The sequence below is a fragment of the Xiphophorus hellerii genome, chromosome 16, assembly GCF_003331165.1.
Source record: "Xiphophorus hellerii strain 12219 chromosome 16, Xiphophorus_hellerii-4.1, whole genome shotgun sequence".
NCBI lineage: Eukaryota > Metazoa > Chordata > Actinopteri > Cyprinodontiformes > Poeciliidae > Xiphophorus > Xiphophorus hellerii.
In genome coordinates, this window is record NC_045687.1 from 11,965,830 (window position 1) to 11,978,373 (window position 12,544).

Sequence of the window (12,544 nt, forward strand, 5' to 3'; positions counted from 1 at the left end):
AATAATTATGTTTATGCTTTAGGCTGGCATGGGTTTCTACATGTGAAAAAGGCCCTGAGGGGATTTTGACTTGTGATTGGTGAAAAACTCCCAACAGTCTGACTCATGCTGAACCAGACTAGGATATAAGGTACTTCTCCGTTGACATTATAAATACAAAAGTGACATAAAAATACCTCAGTGCAGAAAAAAAAAACTGTGTTCAACATACTGATCTTCTCTCCTAAAGTCCCTAAGAATTTAACTTGTGATACATTTTCTTTTTCACTCCAAAATGTCTTCTTCTTTTGGCTGCTCTTGCCACAGAAGATCATCCTTTCATCTGATCAACTTTCTTATCACTTCAACCTTTGCCTTGTTGACCATTACTCCAACCTTTTCCATGCCCTTCTTCACTATATACATGAATTGTCTGGATTGTCTTCCTCTTCTCCCTCTGCCAAGCTGCTCCATTTCCTCCAACCCCCCACCTCCCCCCAATGTTTCCACTACATCTAAACTAACAGTTTTACTTGTACAAATAGGTTTGTGATTAGGCTGGCCTGATTTAAATGGGTTTGTAAACTCCCAATAATATTTGAATGAAGATATTTTGGCAGTATGTAGAAAAATTGTTTTTGTAGCCATCAACAAGGTTCTGGAATAATTCTGGCAGCATACTGACAATTTATGCAAACTGTATTATTTTGTTCAGAAGAGTGGTCAAGTATACAGTCAGAATTATACCAGAAGGTTAATAATGCTTACATAAAACATGTGTTTTGTTACCAATTTGCAAATTGACATGTATCCAAATATTAGTGGCTCTGTATGTGTACAATTAAATATGTATGTATATTTGAAATTGTGTAAATTGTATAAAACAATCACAATTTCAATCTTAGTTTTTAAATGTAATTCAAATGTTTAAATTTAGTTTTTAAAAGTGTTGCCGATGTATTTAGTATACTCATTCCAAATAGACACAGAACAGTTAAAATAATCAGCAAATGCAGAAAATTTGCATTACATTCCCATCCAAGATTGCATTAAAACCCCTGCCCAGAACTGAATAGTTTCTATTACTTAGCTTTGTGAGTGCAAAACTTATACTTGCCTATATCCTTTTAAACCAAAACTTCCCTGTTCCTTTAAAATAACTGAACCTAACAATGGCAAGGAAGTAGAAAATGAGGGTGATCTTGAATCTCTCTAAAAAAATAATTATGAGTTTTATGATTGAGACACCTCCGACAAAACCTGTAATGAAGCAAACATTATAACAGCAATAAAAAAGACGCATCATTAAGACAAACATCTCGCTGCATTAGTCTGCAGCTAATTAGCATTGGCTGCATTAGTCATATAAATCCCCAGGTGCAGTAACAGAACAAACAGACTTAAATACACTTTTTTATTTCTGCTAACAAGTTTTTGCAGACACAACAAAAGGGATGGAGCTATAAATCATCATCATAACGAACAGTGCGCCAGGACGATCGGCCTACATTAAAAGACTGCCAATGTGTCACAAAGAAATGCAGTTTGGGAGTGTTTTCGGTTGGCATTCATCAAAAACCTGCAACAATGGTGTCTTTGTGAAGGAAACTGGAAGACAGAAGCTACAGTTCCACTGAATAAACAAGCTCAGCACAGCACCTTGATCTCACATAGGTTGATTTTGTTCATCACAAAACGCATTGACAGCACTTAAAATTTTCACATTACAACCGCAAACTTCAATGCATTTTTTGTGAGCGCAAAGTAGTGCATAATTGTGAAATTTAGAATAATGGGCATGCATTAGTGGCTTGCATATGTCTTTAGGCTCCCTTATACCAACTAAGACAAATTCCCTCCAGAAGGTAAGAAAGTAACACAAAATCATTCCCATGGTAAAATATGGCAGTGGTGGCAGGTAGGTAATTTATTTATTTTAATTGTCAGTCTGTACAATAGCAAAATAGGTAGAGACATTCCCAAAAACCTGTAATTGCAGCAAACTGTAAGTACATGTGCAAGACAGAGGTTTCAGAATATTCTCAGTAATACTTAAAAACCATGCCATCCCACTCTTTCACATTTCAATTATAAACTATTGTTTTTATCGAATCTAAAATCCTATTACAATGTATTGAGGTTTGGGGTTGTAAAAGTTCAATGGGTATAAATACTTTTGCATGGCACTGTACAAAACTGATTTTATGTTCTTTACTGTACATGTGCAAAAGATACACAAAATGAAAAGTCCATCGAATTACTATCCTTTAAATTTTCCAGCGGTTGGTGATCCCTTTTCATGAATAAATGTCACAGAATGAAGAAGCACTGAAAATCAAGAGCAGATGCACATGGAGAAACAATATTTATCCAAGTTCAATTCAGGAAAAAATGAGAAAGTCAAACAATGTGTAGATGGTTGATGTAACTGTGGCATTAGCACATTTATTACATCGATTTTTCTACTGAGCATGTATCCAGATGTTGACAGATGTGTTCCACAATGTCTGAGCTGCTGAATCCTCTCCACTTTGCCTCAGAGTTTTTGTCACAGCTTTTTTCCGAGTTCTAGTCCTGGCTCGAACCTGACAGCTAGATCGTCAGGGAAGTGGCTCACTCAGTCATTTGCCAGGCCAGGAGCGCACAGCTGCTGCAGGAGGATGCAGGTCGACCGACCAGCTCATGATTAGGTGTGATCCTAGAAACATGATATAGAAAGTTATGATTGACTAAGGCCACAAACAACCAGTTTGAACATCCACATTTTTCTTAAGCCAATTTACAGAAAATTCTAAGTGTATAAGCTTTTCAGTATTTTTTTTTAGTTGTTGTGCATCATTTGTTTGCTAGTAATGTTTCTATGAAATAAATGTCTTGAAAATGGAACCTGATGTTTTAATGTATAATGTAGGTACTGAAAAAAATGAATGTATTTAAAAATTATATATGTTGAATTTAACTGCCTAATAGATGAAAGAGTTATTTAAAACAAATAGCCTGATAGTTCAGGCTTCAAATACTTGAAGTGGGGTTCTATGGAGAGATCTGGCATAGTTAGTGTCTTACCTCTGGCAGATATCAGAGCAACCTTACTTTAGCAAATACTAATCAGAGTAAATGTGGTTGGGGTGTATTTAAGGCATTTTAGAAAAAAATAAAATTTGAAAAATGTTACAGTAGTTCACACGCATACTACTAATCTATTAAATTTTGTTGTAATTTCTGCTTCAAAATGTAGCTATTACATATTACAGATGAGGTAAAGGCTGCTATTAAATTATCCTGGACTTAAATAAAACCCTTAGCAAAGTAACAGGATGAACGCCTGTAGGTAAAACTGCTTCGATGCAGTAATTCATACAAAAGAAGTCCAAAACAAATCAAGGACATGCGTTGAACTTCATCTGAACATTCATTTTAGTAAGACATTTCTGTATTTATAAAACAGTGCCTGTCTTTATACCTCTCTGATATTTGTTTGAGTGGCAGAAACCTGGTTTCTGCTCTACTAATCCAAGATGAAGAATTAAACATGTATAACATCTGCAGACAATTCCACTTCAGAAGCATCAGAACTATCCCTTTAGAAGTTCTTTTTATTAATGCAGGAGCTTTGAAATTGGCATAAAAAAGTTGGAGATTAGCCTCAACAAGTGCATGCTTGAAGTTCTGATTTAAAAGATTCTCATGTCATTCCGGAGGTTCGAAATAATAAAAAAAGTTTGTTTTTTTTTACAACGTTTTTAACAGAGGACAACAAAACAGTTAAAGATAAAGATGAGGTCGGTGAGCAATCTCAAATTAGGTAATGCAGGTAGGTGGCATCTTGACAACCCAGACTTTGCAGTACCTGCACTTGTTCTTGTAATCTCCCCAGAAAAAATGACATAATGCTGCCCACCTCCGCACAGCAGCCACTCAACCCTGCGGTTGTTATGGCAGCAAAGTGGTGTGACCGGCCCAGCCCGCCCGGTCTTTGCCGAAAGAAGGGAAGGAACAATGTGTCAGAGGATAAGTAGTCATCAATCACTATTTCTCATCTTCTTTCTGCTTGTCTGCACCGACAAGCTGGTTTACCTGCAAGGAATCACGTTCACCAACGTACAGGATGTGACTTAAAATTTTCTCACTTTCATTCCGCTGCAACTGAAAGATCACATGGCATCCAGTCTGTATGATTTTTGTTAAAAATCTAAGACCATTACTTGCTGCCTTGGTCAGATTTTGTGCTCTCGTAGCTTATTTTCTGGATCTTTCTCTCTCTTTGGCTTGCATTCTGGTTTTTCCCTTCCCACGTTTCTTTCCTGTGCCTCACCTTGGAGTGCAGCCAGTGAGAGCAGCATCAGCGCATAGGATCCAGGTCCCAACCTGCCTTTGAGTCTTTGCCTGCCCATGTATATCTTTTTGTGCCGGAGGCTGCAACTAGGGCTGGCAGCCCCTATCGCCCTACCTCAAAAGCCCATCTACTGTACCCGTCTGTTGGCGCCGTGCCACCTTTACACAGTTCCCCTTCACTTACTGACAGAACCAACTAGACAGCAGAAGAAGATATTATGAGCCTTAAAACAACTATAGAAAATGATTGCTCATCTGAACTCCACTAAAAACACTCACGACCACCGTGAGAGGTACACTTATACAGTACCTGTCATTCAGCCTGCTGGCTGCCCTGCACAATCCCATTACCGAGTTCCTTTGAAGGCCACCGACTCTGCGGTGGGCCATCAAAGCATATCTTCTCAGTTCCACTGAAGGGATCTGAGGCTCCTGTGTTTGAAGTGATATCTTAGTGCCACTGCATTCTTTACTTTGCTGTCATGACTTAGATTACACAATAAAAAAAAAAGAGAAAATGAGGGGTACAAATCCTGTGTCGTTCCCTGGATGATACGCAGTGATCACGTGTCTCAAAACGTCTGTTTTATTAGTAACCAACACACTGGAGTTGTGTGTGGCAACTGTCCGAATTAGTAATATGCCTGCAATGTGTGTGAACAAACTCAGTGATGAAAAAGGAGAAATCAGAGACATCTTTACCTTTTAAAACTGTTGAGATAGAGTTTCCATTACTCAGCCTCTTTTCGCAGCTCACCTGGGATGACCTGAAAAAGACAAAGGATGGGGGGAATGAAGATGATTCAGAAAGGCTTTCCTGGATAAGTAAGGAATCAAATTCAGTCTAGGTCAGCTCTACCCAAACTTGATTTCATAAAGTTCCAACTATGTAGAAACTGGGGATCATTTTAAAGAACAAAAAATGAAGATAAGACAAAAAAAACAACAACAACAACAAAAAACATCCTAGTCTGGGTAGTAGACACTTCTAGAGATGTCTAAACTTTAATATGTCTACCTACTTTGTATATACTAAACTTATTGGATATACTTGTTTAATGGCTTAGTAACACAGACAGCAAATCTGCCTTTGAGATGTGAAAGTAGGGGAAGGTGCTGTAGGTGTATTTTTTGGTTTGTGTAACTTCAAGGGAAACATGATGAAAATTATGTATTCACAATATATTATTTGGCCTTTAAGTAAAACCCTTTCAGATGCAAAATTCAAATATGTGGGGTGAAATGTGCTGGTAAAGTCAAAAGTGTGATTTTTAACCTCAGTGGCTTCAAATTGGCCAGGAAGAACAAACATGTGATACAATTATTGATGAAATGTTTATAACCTCAAATAGGCTCATACAGTCGTTCAGGTGATTTAATTAAAACTATAGATTCATAAACATATATTGCTGAAAAAGAACATCCTGCAATTTCACACTACCAAGTATCATCTATTGTCTGTGTTTAAAGTGTATCTCAATGATTTATAAATCTGTTTCTTCCCCTAACCTTAACCCTAGAAAAATATGATGGCAACTTGGAGTCTCATCACATTGAAATTACTACAAATGACTGTCATTGTGAACTGTCAATAGACATGCTATTTGTCTCAGGACTGATCACAGACATACCAGAAAACGCATTCAGGCATTCTGCTCCTCTAACTTCACAAAATTTTCAGGAGAAAATTAAGCACCCGTGAATTATTTCTTTTTTTTTTGCCACAAAATAAGAGCCTCAAACAGACAGGCATGTTGTCAAATACAAGCTTGAACCTATTTCACTAGAAGTGACACACTGACAGTACATGGATAGTGTTGATGAGAGTTGTTGTTGAAAAAAGAAGCCCACTATTTCTATTTTACCTAGCTTCTAAAGGCTTTTTGTCTTGTCTTGGTATCAGATATTTACTAGTAACAGCTTTAAATTATACAACATTGCAAATGGTGACAATTGCTAAACAGATTCATTTGTCTGAAGGACGGCAAGCATAATTATTTCCTTAATTCATGGAGTCATTTAAGATCATGTTTGCCTCAAATTAGACATGGTGGGGGATACCATTAGGATAGTTCTTAATCTTTAGGTTCTTTCTCAACCAGAGGTAGCTTTATAGTTACAAATAGTTCAGGCCTTTTTGCAGTTTTCCAATAAAAGCCACTAAAAGTAAAACCTTTATTGGAAAGTTAGCTCAGCCAACTCTGTTAAATTTAAAATTTTCTGGGGGGCCTACAACACTCTGCTTTTTTAATTACACATTATCAATGTAAGTTGTATCACTTTATAAGGTTACCAGGTTCAGGTCAGTACTGGCTCAGTCAACCTATTGTTATTTAGATGCAAAGAAGTTTCAGCCTCAAGCTGCACTAGCTAAAGTAACCACAGCCCAGGTCCAAATCCATCCAAACCAAAGTCAAAGGTGCTTGCTGAGTCTAAGTTTCTCTGTCCCAGACAGGTTACCTTGGCAACAAATGCACTATTTCCGAGTGACACAAAGCCCAAACTCAAAAACCTCCTTTCAGGTCGAAGGCTCCAAGAGTTGAGGGGGAAAACAGCAATAATAAGACGGTGGGGAGAGAAACTGAATACTGAGAAATTGCTTCACAGAGTTTCTGGAGGACATGGTAAAATGGTTCTTTCCTTTTAAAAATACCTTTCTCTGGCACCAGGCGCCACAGGTAGCTGTGTCCTGCTTTTGCTTCTTTTATACCCTTTCTAGTGTTTCAGCTTTTTTTTTCTAAGCTATCACACTGTGCTAAGTGAGTTATCATGTACACCAGCTGACTGGAGGTGCATGAGGTTTAGCTGAGCTTCCAATGAGGTAATGTTTAGAGAGGTTGGTGAGCAAGTAGAAGAGTTAGTCAGGTCTTGATTAGCTCAGAAGTGGGGGCCTTCTCCAATATTGGACACCCCTTTGTGTGGTGAGATTACTACCTTATGAAAAACTGCCCCCGCTGACACGCCTGATGGGATCAGAGCTTCCTGCTTATGAGCCCGCCATGGACAGAAAAGAAAACGCACAAATACCAAGCACGCACTTTCAAAAGTGTCCAGACCAGACAACCGTGAAAATTCTGAGGTCACTCCTCACATGCAAGATGTGTTTTGCATTAATAAAATGTCCAATGTGTGGAAACATTGAGAATTGTGTGGCACCAAAGATCACTTAGTGTTTCTTAAGCCTCCTAGTGTTTGTCATGACTACAAGTAATGATCTCAAGACTGAAAAGAATACATTTATTAACAGGCCAAAGAACAAACAAACATTATGCATTCAATGGTTACATCCTACAGCCCATCACTGATGAAAGTTACACAGTGAACTACTGTACTACTGTCATCTAAAAATATGGAAAGCATACAGCTTAATTGAAAACCAAAACAGTGTGTGTTGGATATCTGCCTAAACTGACACACTGTGCAAAAAATAAAAAATAATCAGAGAAGAAACCAATTTGGCCATAATGACTCTGGAGGAGCTACAGAGATCCACAGCTCTGGTGAAAGTATCTGTGGACATCTGCATTGTATGTCACTGTTTAAACCTCAACTGCTTGTAATGTAGTGGTTATAGCAAGAAGTTGCTCTGGTTAGATGAGATCATGCCATGTGTGGCAAAAAACTAATAATTCAACTTAGCCTGAACAAACCACTCCTGAGGTAAAACACAGTGGTGACAGCATTGTGTTATGGGGATGGCTTTCTCCAGCAGGGACAGGCTGATTTGTATGAGAGTTAAATACAGAGAAATACTGGAGGTAAACCTCTTCTCTGCTGCAAAAGACTTAACCTTTGAGTAGGAAAACAACATACAGCCAACACCATAACAAAAACAGTTTACAGCAAAAGATTCTTTTATAGTTGAATGATCCAAGCAGAACATACAGAATCAAGACCTAAGTCTAATTTGGACTTCATGGTGGGACTTGAACACAGATTTTTTAAAGATGCTCTCCAACCCAAACTGATTGAGCTGTGTCTATTTTGAGCTGTGTCTCTGTGGAAGATCGAGACATTCCCCAAATAACTGACACATTTCATTTTTTACGGTTTTATTAGCTCTTGATATTTGATATTTGATAGTGAATTGACAGGAAAGTGGGTTTTGAGAGAGGGCGCAACACATGCGGCAAAGGTCATCAGCCCGGTACTCAAACTTGTGATGTCTGTGTTGAGAACTAAGGCCTCCATATGTGGGTTGTGCTTAACCCCTGTGCCAAAAAACACTGCTTTAATTGCTGTAAAAGGTGGCTATATGAAGTATTGACAAAAATATTACCAAGCTATGCTTTTCAAATCTTTACTTGTAAAATATTTTAAAAACCGTGTTCAAAATTATGTGCTACCTTGTGTTGGTGTATGCACACATGAAATCCCACTAAAATACATTGAGGTTTGTAGTTCTAGCCTGTCAAAATATGTCAAAGGTTTAAGGGTATTAAAACTGTTGCAATTCACTACAGAAGATTATTTCTATTATTTGACATCACTTCTGATGGTCCATTAGTTCAAATTAATCTATGATTATGAGATAAATGTAAACAGGAAACTGCAAACAAAAACCTGCCTCGGACAGCAAAGTAGAGCTTTATACTTATTTCCAGATGTGTAATTGGCTGTTAATTAGTGGTGGCCTTAGTTCACATAACCTTCCCCAAACAAATCACAATTAAACCTAAGGCCAATGGAATAAATGTGGCAGCCTGGTTTCGTTGAGCTGTACCGCAAACTTCAACACCTTTCCACTTCTACTGTGTGGCAGCCTGTACCAACAAACACTCATATTTCCACAGAGTGCGTTGTGAAAACAAATAAATGCTGTGTGTGTGCGTGTTTTAGCATTTCTCATGAAGTAAGGCCCATTTTCCCAGTAAATACTACGTTATGAGGATCCACTTACCTCATGGGGCCCAATGTTCAGGCCCCATAAGAAGAAGTGCTGTTTTGGAGTTTGGGGTTAGGTTTAGTTGTGAACTGGATCTAGGTAAAGTTAAGGGTTAGCCATGTAATGGTGATGGTTAGGTGTAGGTTAAGGGTCAGGGTTTAGGCTATAGAAATGAATGACATAATGGAAGTCACTGTCAAAATATAAATGTATAATATGTGTGTGTGTATGCAAAGCATGCAAATAAAAAGCACACATACCAATCAGGGACACTGGCACAACCTTGCGCCAGCGGTCTTTTAAACCAGTCATGTGAAACGACCCATTCCCTTCTGCAAATCAGATTACATCTCCGAGCTGAGCCGAGGCCTGCATGTACACACCCACATTCAAAGCTAAGGGGCTCATGTCCATTACACAGGCACATGCACAGGCGTACACAACACTCACCCTAATCAGATTTTGTCCTACCAACCCTCCTGAAATTGTGAGAGTACAAAATCCGCCGGGGTCCCGCTAAGAGAGGAAATATTAACTCAAAAATGTACAACTCAAATGATTCAACAAATAAGACAGATTCAGGGACTGCATCCTAAGAATAATGGAGTTCTTTCTATGGAGTTCCCTGAAAATCGTAGTGGGCTCTGATAAGCTTCCTTTCAGCAGTGTTCCGACTGCTGTTTGGCAGGGCCGCTGTGGAATGAGCACATGTGGAAACATGTTTATAGAGCGTTTGGTCTGAATGCAAATGATAGATGATTCGTGAATGATTCAAGTTCTCTTCAGGTTACCACGTATTGAAAACACAAAAGCGCAGTCATTTATTCTGCTTCAATTAGTGTCAAATTGGCCTCAGTCAGTGATTTCAAGTTAAACAACATTAAACAGTCCAGCGAGAGACTCAGTTAGCAGATAAATAAATGCATGGATAGCTGAATCCTTTCAGAGTAGCAGAGTGAGTGTGCAAATATTTCAGGGCTGCTCGTGTCTACTTTGACTATCAGGTGATGAAAGTTTTTGACGCTCTGTGAGTGTACTGTAAAGTTTTTGGCTCAGAGAAAGGGTGAAATAAGTTGGTTGACTGCCTGTTGGGGGACCAGTTCTCTTAATCAAACCCAGACAGCAAGAGGAAGTACACTCTGCCATAAATAATATACATTACGTCCCTACTCATGCAAGTAGAAAATACACTAAATACAACACAAAGGGATTTCCTCGAACCCAAGTGACAATCAAATCTCTTTTTTTGTTTCTGATTTTATTAAAAATAAATTATTTCTACAAAGAACTGATGTAAAGTTCATTGTCTGTGCCTCCTTTGCCGTAGAGGTTAGGGGGTAGGAAGTTGTGGGTGGCTGGAAGTCGAGATGACTGTGCCCTCAATGGGGCGTCAGGACTCTGTCAGTAAGTTAAACTCAAGTTCAGCTCTAGTGGGCTTATCCTGTCTTCACAGCGACATCTGAGAAGAGCACCAGTGGAGATGGGCAGAGTGGAGAACAGAGGAGCTTAGATTGCACTGGATGTTCAGATAAGGTGACAGGAAAGGGCAAAACAGGGCCCGGACAACATGGGAAGCGGACTGTGGTTACTGTTACACTCGGAAGAGATCATTCAACCGTTGGCTCACCTTTCCCACCTGTGAAGGCCAGGATGCGACTTGGTCACAAAGTACAACAGCAGGGAATTGAGAATTTGTCATGTCACACTGAACCTCAGTACGTACAATTATCAGCAATTACAACCAATATGGCAGGGTGAGATGGTGGACCACAAGAGAGCAGGTCAAAGGAGTGAACAGCAACAAGAAAAACCTTTAGCTAGTAATAAAAATGTTGGATTCTGAAGCTGCAGAGCTTCTTAAGACAAGAAGCTCTGCAGAAACCCCAATAGAAATACTGGAATACTGGAATAGAAATACTCAGAATTCTGGAAGCTTCAGAGTTAATATAAGAAGAACCTATACTTCACTGCAATATTGCTTGATAGGTTAACCAATGTAATGCTAATGTGACAGATTTAAAATTAATTTAAAATGTATTCTTAATTTAAAAACAAAACTTTACAACAAATTTGAATCTGCAAGTAGAAATAATGAATGGCTACACATGGCCAAAAAGCTAGAAAAAAATATCTTGAACATTATTATTGATTCTTTTTATAATTTAGTTTTAAAAGCAAATTTGGAACCAAAAGTGATAATAGAAGGTCAAATGATCTTATTTGAAATAAAAATATCACAAAATATTTGTCTATTAGTTTTCCAAATAATAACAGAACCTGTGACCAGGAGCGGTCACCATAGCTGTGAGATGTTAGTTTTAGAGCATAGGTAAACGGCCTCATCTATGGTGGGCCGGTACCCTACACAGAGAACGCACATGTTTTCCATTGTGGTTAAAAGAGATGGGGATTAAAGTGTAGCACAGCTGGAGCCACAGCTATACACCCCATGGTGGGATCACAGTCCTCCCTGGTCTTTGAGCAGTGCTGATGCAGCTCAGTTGGAGGCCTGGTATTGTGTAAGGAGAAGGCATGGTCAAATCTACTTTATAGGCAAGGCCAAAAGGAAAATATATTTATTGGTTTTGAGGAGGCAGACAAGTAGGGAAGTTGGTAAAAGTGCCTGACAGAAGGTGACAGACCCTCACACAAAAACAAACTATTAAGGTTATGGAAAGGTGTTGAAATGAACTGGATATTGCTTACACAACCCCAAAACTGTCCCAGTAAAAGATAGATCACCTTCAAAGCTCATATTAAAATCCATAAAGAGGTGAAACAATGACGGTGGTTAGAAAAGAAAAACAATGGCAAATTGCCAAAAATTGATGCTGTTTAATGCTTGACTTTCACCTCAGTGCCTCTAGGTCAAATGGGCCACATTCAGGTACCACAGGGGATAGTTAAAGCAGGAGACTGTGACCGTGTAGCCAATTAACAACAGACACTTTATAAAGGCAAGCAGTGCAAGGGACATTGAGCAAGATATGCATAGTGGAGCATATCTGCGCTTACCAAAAAAAAAAAAAAAAAGCCAATTAACAAACACCACATGAAGTTCTGCTGTGACTGCATTGGCTACAGAGCTTTTACATGAGCAGCAAGTATAACGACTTTGTGTGCAGAGCGAGGAAGGATGTAGGGAGGGCTGAACATTCATTTTGTCAGTTCCACCCAGCAATAGTATCCACTGCTGAGTGGTTTGAGGGATGTGAAGTATTTAAGGGTTTGCTTACTTTCATAAGCCTATAAAAAGGGAAAATTAAACTGAAACCATTTTTACGCTCTTTACATTTTTAAATATTCTAATATGCTTGGGGTTTGGTGAAGAACATGCTTATGCGG

The 12,544-nt window shown here is 38.7% G+C and overlaps 1 long non-coding RNA gene across 3 annotated transcripts in view; it reads right to left on the reverse strand.

The window, feature by feature from the left end:
• Positions 1-1,376: 1,376 nt before the first annotated feature.
• Positions 1,377-12,544, reverse strand: part of LOC116735571 (uncharacterized) — a 59,187-nt gene continuing 48,019 nt past the window's right edge. For all 3 annotated transcript variants that reach the window (XR_004342400.1, XR_004342399.1, XR_004342401.1), the window contains 2 exons: positions 5,017-5,081; positions 1,377-2,677 (listed from right to left, as the gene is read on the reverse strand). This is a non-coding gene — a long non-coding RNA (uncharacterized LOC116735571). The remainder of the gene's footprint in view (positions 2,678-5,016; positions 5,082-12,544) is intronic.